The sequence below is a fragment of the Eptatretus burgeri genome, chromosome 16, assembly GCF_056783735.1.
Source record: "Eptatretus burgeri isolate ZD-2024b chromosome 16, Ebu_testis_v1, whole genome shotgun sequence".
Lineage (NCBI taxonomy): Eukaryota > Metazoa > Chordata > Myxini > Myxiniformes > Myxinidae > Eptatretus > Eptatretus burgeri.
Genome location: NC_140976.1, coordinates 8,147,156 through 8,159,995, shown reverse-complemented (window position 1 = coordinate 8,159,995; position 12,840 = coordinate 8,147,156). Strand labels below are relative to the sequence as shown.

Below are 12,840 nucleotides of genomic sequence, written 5' to 3'. Positions count from 1 at the left end.
TGGGCAGTGGCAGGATAGTACGCAGTGCACAGATTGGTGTTGCCTACAAGCCTCTATGCACCATCCGTAATCCCATTTCAAAACGAAAAGACCCAATATCAACTGGTGATAAATCTGGAGTAGTTTCCCATTCGTCGTGCAGACACTGGGACCAATTCTACATTCGTGAAACTGGAAGAAATTTAAAACAAAGGCTGGATGAACATGATCGAGCAATCAGGCTTGCAAAAGTGACCCAGTCAGCCATAGCACGTCATTGCCTGCAATCTGGCCATAAATTTGACTTTGATGGGACCCATGTCCTTGACACGACGTGTAACAAACAACACAGATTGATATTGGAAGCATGGCACATGAAGAGCCGAGAGGGTGGTCTAACTGGGGAGAAGGTGGACATACCCACACAATACACACCTCTGATGCAAATGGTGCAAACAGCTGGATAGGGTGAGCACCAAACAACACTCAATCCCAAACACCACGTCCACATGTGCACAACACCCAATGAGAACACCCACACAACCAACACCTCGTCATGCCCAACCCGGACACGAAACCAGTGCCCCGGAAACACAAAAACAACAAGAAGTACATACATGCTCACCCACACACATACAACACCAGATCACATGTGAGTAAAAACGAAAAAAAGAGCAGAGCACCCCCTCATTGTAATGTGATTTGATGTTTATTTGCTTGAGGTTTGCAAAATATAAGCACTTCTCCATTTGGCCTCACACACCGGCATGTGACCAGAAATGAGAGACCGCATTGGGAATAAAAACGGACACGTGTCGAGGCTTGGGGTCGATTAGCTCAGGGTCCTGAGGAAGCTGCCTGTGAAGCGGGTGAAACGTTGCCTGAGACTGGGTCTGCTCTTGCTTATTGCTCAAATTAATGGAGTAGATCAAGTTTACTTTTTGGTTGGAAGCACCTTCTTCTTTCAAAAAAAAACAAAACTATTTCATATATATTGTTGTGGGCCGGGGGTCGGTGGCGAGATCGACCACTAGGTGGGGAAAGCTTGCGTTGTCTCCCACCAAACTCCCCGGAATTGTAGGCCGTCGCTCAGATAACTCCACAAGCCGGCGGGTCGTTTAACTGACCGTGGTCGCCAATATTTAAACCGCGTAGCGTAGGGTCTGTTTGTCCATAACCAATTTACCTAATTAACTACGCGATTTCGACTACTGGGGAAACCACACCCACGCCATGTCTTGCTCGAACCGGGTCACTCTACCGACTGCGGTAGAGTTCCAACTTCTGACTGCCAAAGCCGTGCCAGCTGGAATGAATGGATTATCAGGGATAAAATCCCACCTAAACTCAGATCCGAACCATGTTGGACCAATTCAAGAAGGGACGAAGCAAACTGGGAACATTTCTAACAAATTTTATATACAGTAAATGAAGACACAAAGCAAGACTTAACGCGAATATGCAAGAAGTATTTACAATGATCCAAAAACACTTTTTCAGTTCGACTTAAAGACGGGCCCACACGCAGACACACACACAAATGAAAAGAAACCCAGTGTTCTTTATTGGACCCTCACAGCTGAGGAGAGAGACCAGCTGGGGGTTAGAGTTCAGTTGGGTACCTGGCCATCAGAGAAAGGGGGTACACCGTGCTGCGGAACCTGACAATGGTCGCTGGTTTGGTCCCCAGTCACACGTGTGGAACTCGAGGTTCGTGGCGGAGCTCGGGTGGTGAGTAGCGGGGTCCACGGAGGGGGGGTCGGGGTCGCTCTTTCCTTCCTTGTAAAGGGCCAGCAGAGACACGTTCGCCGCCTCGACGACCTTCCTAACAGCAAAAACCCCTTTCGTGACAGCAAAAACCCTCCAAAACTCTCCAAAAAGACATACCAAAACTCTCCAAGACCCCAAAAAGACTCCTGCCTCAGAGAGTGCTCGGGAATTTATGGACCTCACTCAGCAGGGAGGGGCCTTGGTGAAGACAGCGAGTTGTCCACCTTTGATTGGACAGGGTCCCACGGCATACCTTTCCGGGGTGGGGCCTTGGCCTCTCCCGGGAAACCCCAGCCACTCTTCCTTACGGGTTCATACTTGACGAGTAACAGTATCAACGCTGCAACGGCCCCTGCCGGGAAACCCCAGCCACTCTTCCACGCGGGTTCATACTTGACGAGTAACAGCATCAATGTTGCAAAGGTTGTAGTGAAAGAGCTACAACGTTCGTGGGAGCCGAGGAACCGGACCGCGAGATCTTGCCTTGGCACGTCAGGGTGCGAGAAGGCAGCTGGTTGGTGGTGGATCGTGATGGGCTGAGGGGTCATGCAGATGGGATGGTTGTTAGATGGCTTGCTAGATGTAACAACCTAACTAAAAGAAATCGCAACACACGACTTTGATTCTCCCACTAGACAAAAGGAAGGGGATCTGATTACACACATACTTAACGACATAACTGACTTTTGGGACATCTGTATGTTGAATGCAAATGGTTTCCAGATCTGTAACAATATATATATATATATATTGTTGCGAATTCGCACCCGCCGGCGTGGGACGGCCACGTAACTCAGATCGCGGCACGTCGCCCACCGGATGGACAATTCAGTCGTGACCATCTCGGAACAACGCCGGGAGCTAGCCACGGGTGGGGGTTTAACCTCACCATGATCATACCAATTGTCCACCCGCGCAGGATAGGGTTGCTCGCCAAATTCGATCCACCTAAGCACCTGCGCGAATGGTCGACCGGGCGATCGTACTACGCCACAGGCCGACTCCGGACACGAACCGCTTAAGCGGTCCGTTCCGTGCTACAGTGATAACCGAGCGGTGTTATCGTTGGCCTTGACGGTTCCGATTAATTACCGAGATGTTGCACCCACTACGAACCCCTTACGTGAAGCAGGATGGAGAGTCAACCAAAGGAAAGGACGCAGCGAAACGGGGAACAAGTTCACACAAGCACGTTTAATTCACACAGACCAGCACGGAAGGCACGTATTTACAGTCGCAATAATCACAATGCACATAATAACAGTTAAAACAGTCATGCAACAAAAGCAAATGCAGAGCTAAAACCGACTACGACCGACACACGGCAACACTTACGCAGTTCGACTTCACAGACAGCGCCAACACACACATTTATACAAAAAGCAAAGGAAGAAAAGAAAGAAAGAAGTCGCGACTTCCCTTTTATGGCTGGTGAGTCCCTCTCCCACGACCGTCAGCATGGTCACGCCTGGCCCCGACCTCTCTCGCGGCCGGCGAACCCTCTCCGGCACTTCCCGTCCGGATGCGCAGGTCCACCTCACAATGGGCGCTGCCACGTCTCCTGTCCGTGCCTTCGTGACAGGGCCGCTTGCCAAGCCACGGGCGCAGGACCTCTTCTCTCGAGAACCAGACTCTCGTACCAACTCGACCAACTGAAGACCACCAGCCAAGACGAAAAGAAGACTAAGAAGAAGAGACGGAAGAAGAAGAGGCGCCCGAGCGCCCCGCCCGTGTCCGTCTTTTATAGCGCGGGGCTCAGCCCTTCGCCCCGCCCCGTTCTCGGCTCCACCTTCCTTCGAGAGGGTTCCCGAAAAGGGCGTTCCCTCACGCTCTCCCTCCACCCCACCCCATGCGGGGGCTGGGGGAGTCAGTTTTTGGCTCTGGGCCAGAGAATTATTCCCCCAAAATGAGACCTCTCCCTTACATGACCTCTGACCTTTGACCTGCATCGTCCCTCCTCCACTCCAAAGCGCGGGGAAGATCAGGTGGGAGAAACAGGCGGGGAAACCCGCGCATCCTCGCAGTTCCCTCCTTGGCGCCTTTGTTTGCCGTTCGGAAGCGGACGTAGTGGCGAAGATGTGATAGCGTAGATGGTGGAGGTGGCGTGGTTGTAGTGTGGTTGGCGCTGTGATGGGGATGGCGTGGTTGTTGAGATGCTGTTTGTTTTAAATAAAAGATAGAAAAAGAAAAACGACTAACTCAAAGCGTTGCAGCCCGGATGGATCACATAAATTCCCTCTATACAACGGGTTTGGGCTAACTTCACGGTTACCTATGGAGATATCTCACCTGAGGGCCCTTTATGGTGTAATGCGAATTTCCACAGCCGTAACAATATATATATATATATATATATATATATATATATATATATATATATATATATATATATATATATATATATATATATATATATATATATATATATATATATATATATATATATATATATATATATATATATATATATATATATATATATATTGCGGACCCAGGGTCAGGGTGAGAAGACCATGAGGGGGGGGAAGCTATCTTGGATTCCCACCAGACTCTACGGAATCGCACACAGATAACTCCGTGATGCGGAAAGTCGCTAACAGACCGTGAACGCCAATAACTCAACCATGTGACCTTAGGTGTAACCGATTACCTAAATATAATCACGTGACCTAATTACCGGGGGGCACTTCCTCGGTACGCCTTGACCGGGTCAGATGCAGCCGAGCAACACTGCCAAGGACGTACCGGCTAAAAGGAACGGATCGTTGGGAATAAAGTCCCGGCTCGGCTAGGATACCAACCATGCTGGATCAGTGAAAGAAAAGACAAAAACGAGCTATGAACATTTCTACACTATCATTTATTAACAAGCAGGCAAGGAAAGATATGTGGCAGAATGAAAATATTTTATTGTTGTGTATAAGCAGGGACAGAAAGAAATTTGTGAGGTGCGACAGCAAGGCAAGCAACTTACAAATCAAACGCAGAGCAGATTTATACCGATATATCTTCCACAATTTTAACTTAAAGCTCAGACGTGCGCCATTACATACACTTACACACACGCGCACACACACACACACACACACACACACACACACACACACACACACGCGCGCACACACTTACACTTACACACACACACTTACACACACACACACACACACACACACACACACACACACACACACACACACACACACACGCGCGCACACACTTACACACACACACACACACACACACACACACACACACACACACACACACACAACCTGATAAAGAGGAGTTAATTGGAGGAAAGGCGAGGAGATGAGGCTAACAGTCTCATCATACCTTGCACGGTTGACCGACCGTGCTACCCAATACGTTTTGGGCGGATGCTCCGCAGAACAATCCCTCCTTGAGAGTTGGCGCATTGTCTCCTGCATGGCTATGGTGCCGGCACCGCGAGTGCACTGATCCAGAGAAAGGGCGAGGCTGTCTGGCATGAGGGAGGACGTTAGGTGGAGCCAGCACGCGAGGTCAAAGGTCGAGAGACAGGCAGATCCAGCCGGCGAATGTAGGGATTCCAGAGATAGGAAGGCAGAAATCAAGAGTGAGTGGGCGGAGTGGCAGACGGGACTGGCGGAGCAGCAGTTGCATGCAGAGATCGATCCAAGGCCAGACAAAGAGGACTACGATGGACGGCTTCACGATCCGTCCTTTTATAGGCCCGGCGGTGCAGGGTGGGGGTGATGACCCAAAGCGATGCATTGTCTCCCGAATCGGGTGCTCCACTTGGACCCCAGACACTGCGCGACCCGGCCGCCATGGCCGGAAGCGGCCTTATTTTACATCCGGCGAGACATCGCCGAGCTGTGGAATTGTCTTGCTCTGAACACCGCGACATGAACCGCCCCGCACCAAACTCCAGGGCCATGCTCTCGGCGAGGCTGAGGGCTGCGCCGGTCAATGCGACCGCTTCGTGTCATGCCACGCGGCCCGAGCGATCTGGACCGTGCATCTGCGTCTGCTTGGTGGCGGCTCCATCGAGGCGGAGGTGCGCGAAGATATTGGTGGCGAAGGTGGCAAGTGAAGATCGATGGTGAGATGCCGTTGTGAACCAGCACGCAGACCAAATAAAGGAAAGGATTGGATATAATTATGAGATGCAGATTTGGGGTGAAAAGAGCATGCCACTCACGTCCTGTACAGCATTGGGATTTAATGTATGGTTCTACTATTCCCCTCGACAGTATTCTTGTGGCGGAGGCTTTTTCCATCATCTGGTTGATGCTTCTTTTGGTCTCCGCGAGAACATTCATACGTACCGTGCACGGCGGCCTTGCTGATGGCAGAAAGGAAGAAAGAGGTATAATCAGACCGAACTATGAGACCCACACAACGTATTTCATCCTGTTTACCCATTACACATGAGGGAAAGGTCTAACTGCACATATATTTATCAAATAACTGTCTGGGGATCACTGTATGTAGGGTGCCATTGCCTTAGACACATGCAGTTTTCAGAACCGCAACAATATATGTGTACGTGTGTGTATATGTATATATATATATATATATATATATATATATATATATATATATATATATATATATATATATATATATATATATATATATATATATATATATATATATATATATATATAGTATGTACATATACATTCAATGCACAAAACATGAGGAACTCCTGCTGTTTCCATGAAATAGACATCATGTGAATCAAGGTGAAAGCTATGATCCCTTAGCGATTGCACCTGTTAAATCCACTTAAGTCAGTGTCTATGAAGGGGAGAGAGGTTAAATAAGGATTTTTAAGCCTTGAGACATGGATTGTGAATGGGCAAGACAAAAGATTTAACTGCTTTTGAACTGATTGTGGTAGTCGGTGCCGGGCGCACCAGTTTGAGTGCGTCAAGAACTGCAATGCTGCTGGGTTTTTCACGCTCAACAGTTTCCTGTGTGTTTCAAGAATGGTCCGCCACCTTCAGGACATCCAGCCAACGGCAGGCTCGTGGTCGAAAACGGCTCGATGATGAAAAGGGCCAACGGAGACTGACGTGAATTGTGCAGAGCAACAGACGGACTACAGTTGGTCAACTGACATTCCAGTTCAACATTGGTGCTGAAAGACCCATGAAAGAATGCACAACTCCTTGTACCTTGACACAAATGGGGTATAGCAGCCGACGACCGTACAGAGTTCCACTTCTTTCAGCAAAAAAACAAGAACCTACAGTCGCAGTGAGTTTAGGAACGGAAACACTGGACATTGGAGGATTGGAAAAACATTGCCTGGTCTGATGAATCCAGGTTCCTGCTGTGTCATGCTGATGGGTCCCTTTGTGTACAGCCTTTTTGGCTGCTGGTTGCATCATTGGTTAGGGGCGTGGCTGCGCCGCTGATGCGCCGCTGATGCAGTGTCCCTATTACCAATACATTGGTGCTCATTTTGCCGACCTTAGAAGGATGACAGGCTGAGTCAACCCCCTGGTGTTAATTCAGCAGCCATTGGGGCTTGAACTCAGGACCTGAGGATCTCAAGCCACCACCCTAACCGTGAAGCCAATGCCAGGCTGCGCTGATGGGAGGACTAGGGTATGGAAAAATCTACACGAGTACATGCATCCATCATGCAGTGTGTCAACATTGCAGGTTGGTTGTGGTGTTGTGATGTTGTGGAATGTGTTTTCATCGCATACATCGGGCCCCTTGATAAAAGTTGAGCAACATTTGAATGCCACAGGATATCTGAACACCATTGCCGATCAGGTGTATCCCTTCATGGCAGCAGTGTATCCATCTGTGAATGGATTTCTTCAGCAGGATAATTCCCCATGCCACAAGGCTAGGATTGTCCAGGAATGGTTCCACAAACATGACTGTGAATTCAGCTTCCTGCAGTGGCATACCCAGTCACCCGATCAATCCAATTGAACATCTGTGGGATGAGATTGAACGAGCTATTCGGAGTAGAGTTCCACGACGATGCATGGTGTTGGCTTAATGGTTAGGGTGGCGAGCTTAGGATCCTAGGGTCCTGAGTTAAAATCCTGCTTGGCTGTTGAATTAATACCAGGTGGGGGTGACTCAGCCTGTCGTCCTTCCAAGGTCGGCAAAATGAGTACCAGCTTGCTGGGATGAATTAAGCCATTTGAATATCCTGCGTCGGAGTGGCGACCCATCCAGGATTGTGCCCAATAGCCCAGGAGACTGCTTTGGCAGCACCAATGCTCTGCATGGAGTATAGTCCCAATGGATGGATGGACGGATCCACTACCAGCCAACTTGAGTCAACATGGGCCAACATCCTTGTGAGACGCTTTTGACACCATGTCGAGTCCATTCCCCGACGAATTGAGGCTGTTCTGAGGGCAAAATGGGGTGCAACTCAATATTAGGAAGGTGTTCCGAATGTTTTCTACACTGAGTGTGTATATACTGGGTGAATGAGAATAATGTATTAACACTTTGAAGTGCAGTGTTATAGAGATGTCGTGATTTATCCGTATGAAAATTTCTGCATCATATAGTTAAGGCAAGCAAGCCTGGTGTTGGCTTAGTGGTTAGGGTGGCGGCTTGGGATCCAAAGGTCCTGAGTTCAAGCCCCGTTGGCTGCTGAATTAACACCAGGGGGTTGACTCAGCCTGTCATCCTTCCGAGGTCGGCGAAGTGAGTGCCAGTGTACTGGTCCCGGTGTATGCCCCGATTAGAATAGGTGTACCATATCCCTGTGTGTCGTAAGAGGCGACCAGGGTTGGCGTCAGGAAGGGCATCCGGCCATAAAATATTGCCTCAAGAAAAAGCCAAACCCCTGCACAGCAGGGAAAAATGGCTGTAAAAACGGTCATTTTTTTATATATAGTTAAGGCAAGCACTTAACATTCCAATTTTATTTTCAGCGGAACATCTGACCGATCGACATGGGAAAATAATCAGCTCGCATCTGAGCAGATGAAAAGCATCTCAGTGTTTACACATCATTCTGATTCCCCCTGTCCATACAAGCAACACAAACCATTTTTTTGAAAATGTAAAATGATGTCGGAATGATTTGTCAAAAAGAATGAAAACGAGGCCGGGAAACCATCCCGACATCTTTCTTTGAATAATGGTTGTGCCTGTCCATCCGTCCGTCCATTTGCAATGATAGTGCATGTTGATTCTTTCCATGTACGAATTTATCCAGTGATAGATGAAACGGTTAACGCACATGCACATACACACAACTTGCATTTGAAATCTATCATGTCAGAACAACTGTACACACAAAGGCACAACAAGGTTTGTGTAGTAATCCGCCGGCACGTCTGCAGCAGTTTCAATATCCCAGTTCCAGAAAACTTCCGGAAACGCAAGTCAAAAGCAATCATTGAAAACGAGGACATGATGCTCATGTACGACCTGATGATCCCATCCAGCGTGAACATGGAAAACAAAGCACTGCGATCGGACGTGGGACTCAGATACAAAAAGATAAGGCATTGTTATTATTAACTGTGGTTTCAGTACCCAGTGATTTTTGTCTATATAACACAGAAATCAAGAAAATGACCAGATATCAAGATCTCAAGAATGAAGTGGAAAGATCGTGGAAGCTGAAGAGCAACACAATTATACCGGAGATAAATTGGAGCAATACGAGTGATGAAGAGGAACCTCACAAAGATCCTACAAACAATCCCTGGGAACATTACCACAAACGAATCACAGTTGGAGGCTGTCCGGGGCTCGGTGACGATCCTCCAAAGGGCCTTTGGGACAAAATTCTGAAAACAAGAAAATTTCACAACTTGTACCACGAATCATGATCCTTCACCTAAAACAACGGTGGATACTTCGAATCCTGGGAGGGCTCTGTTTCACCTTCTGAAACCTAAATTATGGAGATAACAATGAATGACGCACACTCACACATACGATACATAAACGCACACTTGAGCAATTGTTTGTGGTATCTGTGAACCCAAATCTAGAGATAGAGATAGATATATATATATATATATATTGTTGCGGTCTTCGCGCCCGCCGGCGTGCGACGGCCACGTAACTCGAATCGCGGCACGTCGCCCACCGGACGGACAATCCAGTCGTGACCCTCTCGGACTAACGCCGGGAACCAGTCACGGGTGGACCTTTCGGTCTCACCGCGATCGAGCCAATCAGCCCCCGCGTGGGATAGGGTTGCTCGCCAAATTCGAACTACCTAAGTACCCACACGGAGGGTAGACCGGGCGATCGCACCTCGCCGCAGGTCGACTTCGGACACGGGCCACTTAAGCGACCCGTTCCGTACTATCAGAATAACCGAGCGGTGTTATCGTCGACCTCGACGGTTCGATTAATTATCGGGCGTGTTCAGCCCACTACCAACCCTTTACGTGAAGCAAGATGGGGATTCAATGGGGGAAAAGACGAAGCGAAGCAGGAGAACAGTTCAACAATAAAGCACATTTATTCGCGACGAACGGAAAGCACACAAATACAATTCCACCAAATGCACACAAAAAAGAAAACACAATTCCATTTACACAAAAAGCAAACATAAAAGTGAAAACACAGTGCAGAGCTAATTCCGACTACCGAGCACACGGCAACACTTATACAATTCTACTTCACAGACGGCGCCGACAACACATACCCAAAACCAAGGAAAAGAAATACCCTCAAGAATGAGGTAGGCCTGGGGCCGAGACCTGGTCGGGCCTACCCGTCTGGTGATGAGACGCGGAGCGGCGATGGCCCCGCAACCCGCGGGCCTCGTGGACAGTGCCTGGCAGGGGGTGGGAACGGGGCCCCCTTGGTCGCACTATCTCAGCGCGGGGGAAACAGGAGGGGGTTGCTGATGCTCGGGGTATAGAGGATCTTTATTATGTGCGCGACGAGCGTCTCCACCTCGGCCAGGTCGCGCTGCCGGCCTCCCAGGGGTGCAGCTCCCTGCACGACGCGAGCACCCCCTCGTCCGCCCTCGCCGCCTCTCCACAGCTCGTCCCCTCCGTTCCGACTTCAACGCACACGACGAGCAGCTCCACCGCCCGCGAAGTCTTGACTCTCTGTTCCGACTCCTTCGCCTCGTTCCGACCTTTACTACTCCTTCTCTCGTTCTCTCTTGCGACTCTCCGACCCCTCGTTCTCGTTCTGCTGACTCTTTCGCTCCGACTTTTACGACTCCTTTGACTGACGAACACCGTCCTTTTATCCCCCGTAACTTCGCCTTTGACCCCCTCCCTTTGACCTTTCAACTCGCTCCCCATTGGCCCGAGAAAAAGTGGGCGTGAAGGCTTTTTGATCCACAAATTTGCATATATCGATCGCCCTGGGGGCGGGGCCAATTCGCCCCTCGCTCACCGATTGGACGGCAAAAAGTGGGCGTGTGTCGTTTTGGATCCGTTTTTGAAGCAGAAAATCCGTGATTTTGTACACGCTGTTCAACGTGCGCCCTACACGAGTCCAGCATCGGTGCCCATGAGTGGCGCGAGATGACGGTGATGCGATGGTGGCGAGTTGTGACGGTAAAGGTCATGGCGGTTGTGGTGAAGCGGCGTTGTGGTTGGTGGTTGATGTTGTGGTTGTGATGGTGGCGATTGGTCCAAAATAAAGATAGTAAAAGAAAAACGGCTATCCTGAAGAGTCGCAGCACGTATAAATGACATGTATTCCCACTAGACAACGGGTTTGGGCCTAACTACACATGCACTTACCGAGATACCTCACCTAAGGGACCTGAATGGTGGTTTGCGAATCTGGTAACCACAACAATATATATATATATATATATATATATATATATATATATATATATATATATATATATATATATATATATATATATATATATATATATATATTTATTTATTTTGTCATTTGCAGGCACAACCATTATTCACATGATTATCTCTTGTGACCATCCCGATCTTGTTTACATTCTTTTTGGCATACCATTACATCCCTTTACACGTTAAAGAAATGTTTTTCATTACTTGTTTCCGTGCTTTTTAAATATGTATGCTGGAGAGTTTCACTTTGATTGCACGACAAACTAGCTTCGTCTATTGTGTGTGAAAATAGTGTTGCTATTGCACAGTGGGAACCAATAACAGCATGTCCGCAAGTGTCTGTGCCATCCATCCACAGGAGGTCCACCACCACCCTCACATTTAGTACCATGTAGAATTACAATGCTGGCTGGCTCCATTATGGCTATTGGTTTTGAGAGCACTTGATGATGAGCAAGCAGTTATTCCAAACGTTATTCGACTTTAAGGAGAGAGTGTATTGCTCTGTATCTGGTGCAGTGTGTAATTTGGGATAGAAAAGTGAAAACTCAAATTCCAAACTTTTTACACTTGCTACTCATCCAATGTTTTCAAGCACACTGAACTTTCACTCTGACCCCCATCATGCAACCCAGCTCACGTATGGCATGCCGGAGACGTATACTATCATAAGCAGGGAAATGGTTTGCTGTGTGTCGTGTGGCATGGCGAAATCACGCGTTGGGCCACAAAAAGGTTTATTTTCAACTAAATCCAGGATCGCTGTTCACCTCCACTCATTCGTACTTTTTTCCCCCACCTATGGAACCAACTTCCACATTCTCTTCAATCTCATTCTTCCATCCAGGTCTTCAAGACAGCTGTTCACCACCATCTCAGATTGTCCCCATTCTAAAAACCATGATCTTTTCTACCCTCGCTAACTTCCACCCACCCCAAGCTGCCTCCTTCCAAATTTCCAGTTTTCCCTCCTGAGAGTTTTCTCCTGTATCCATCTTGTATCCAAAATCCGGAACGGTGGCACCTGTTGTCATCCATCGAATCCTGCAGGAATTGAATCTTGAGCGAACGCCTTCACGTAGCAGCAGACGTTTATTTGTTTTTCAACAAAACAGGCTTTCCTCTAAAGTCTCTAAAGGTCTAAGCCCATATTAAACATCTCATGAGCTTATCCAACCTATCATTTTTCTGTCCCCACCACGTGTTGATAAATATATATCTAATTTCATGTCTCGCTTCCAAATGTGAGTTGGGATTGATTTTTATTATTACTATTTTTTTCACCCTGCCAGAGAACCCATTAACTGTGGCC

The 12,840-nt window shown here is 48.1% G+C and overlaps 1 protein-coding gene across 3 annotated transcripts in view; it reads left to right on the top strand.

The window, feature by feature from the left end:
- LOC147010444 (nectin 1b-like) overlaps positions 1-12,840 on the top strand; it is a 52,862-nt gene that overhangs the window by 33,147 nt on the left and 6,875 nt on the right. The window lies entirely within an intron of this gene.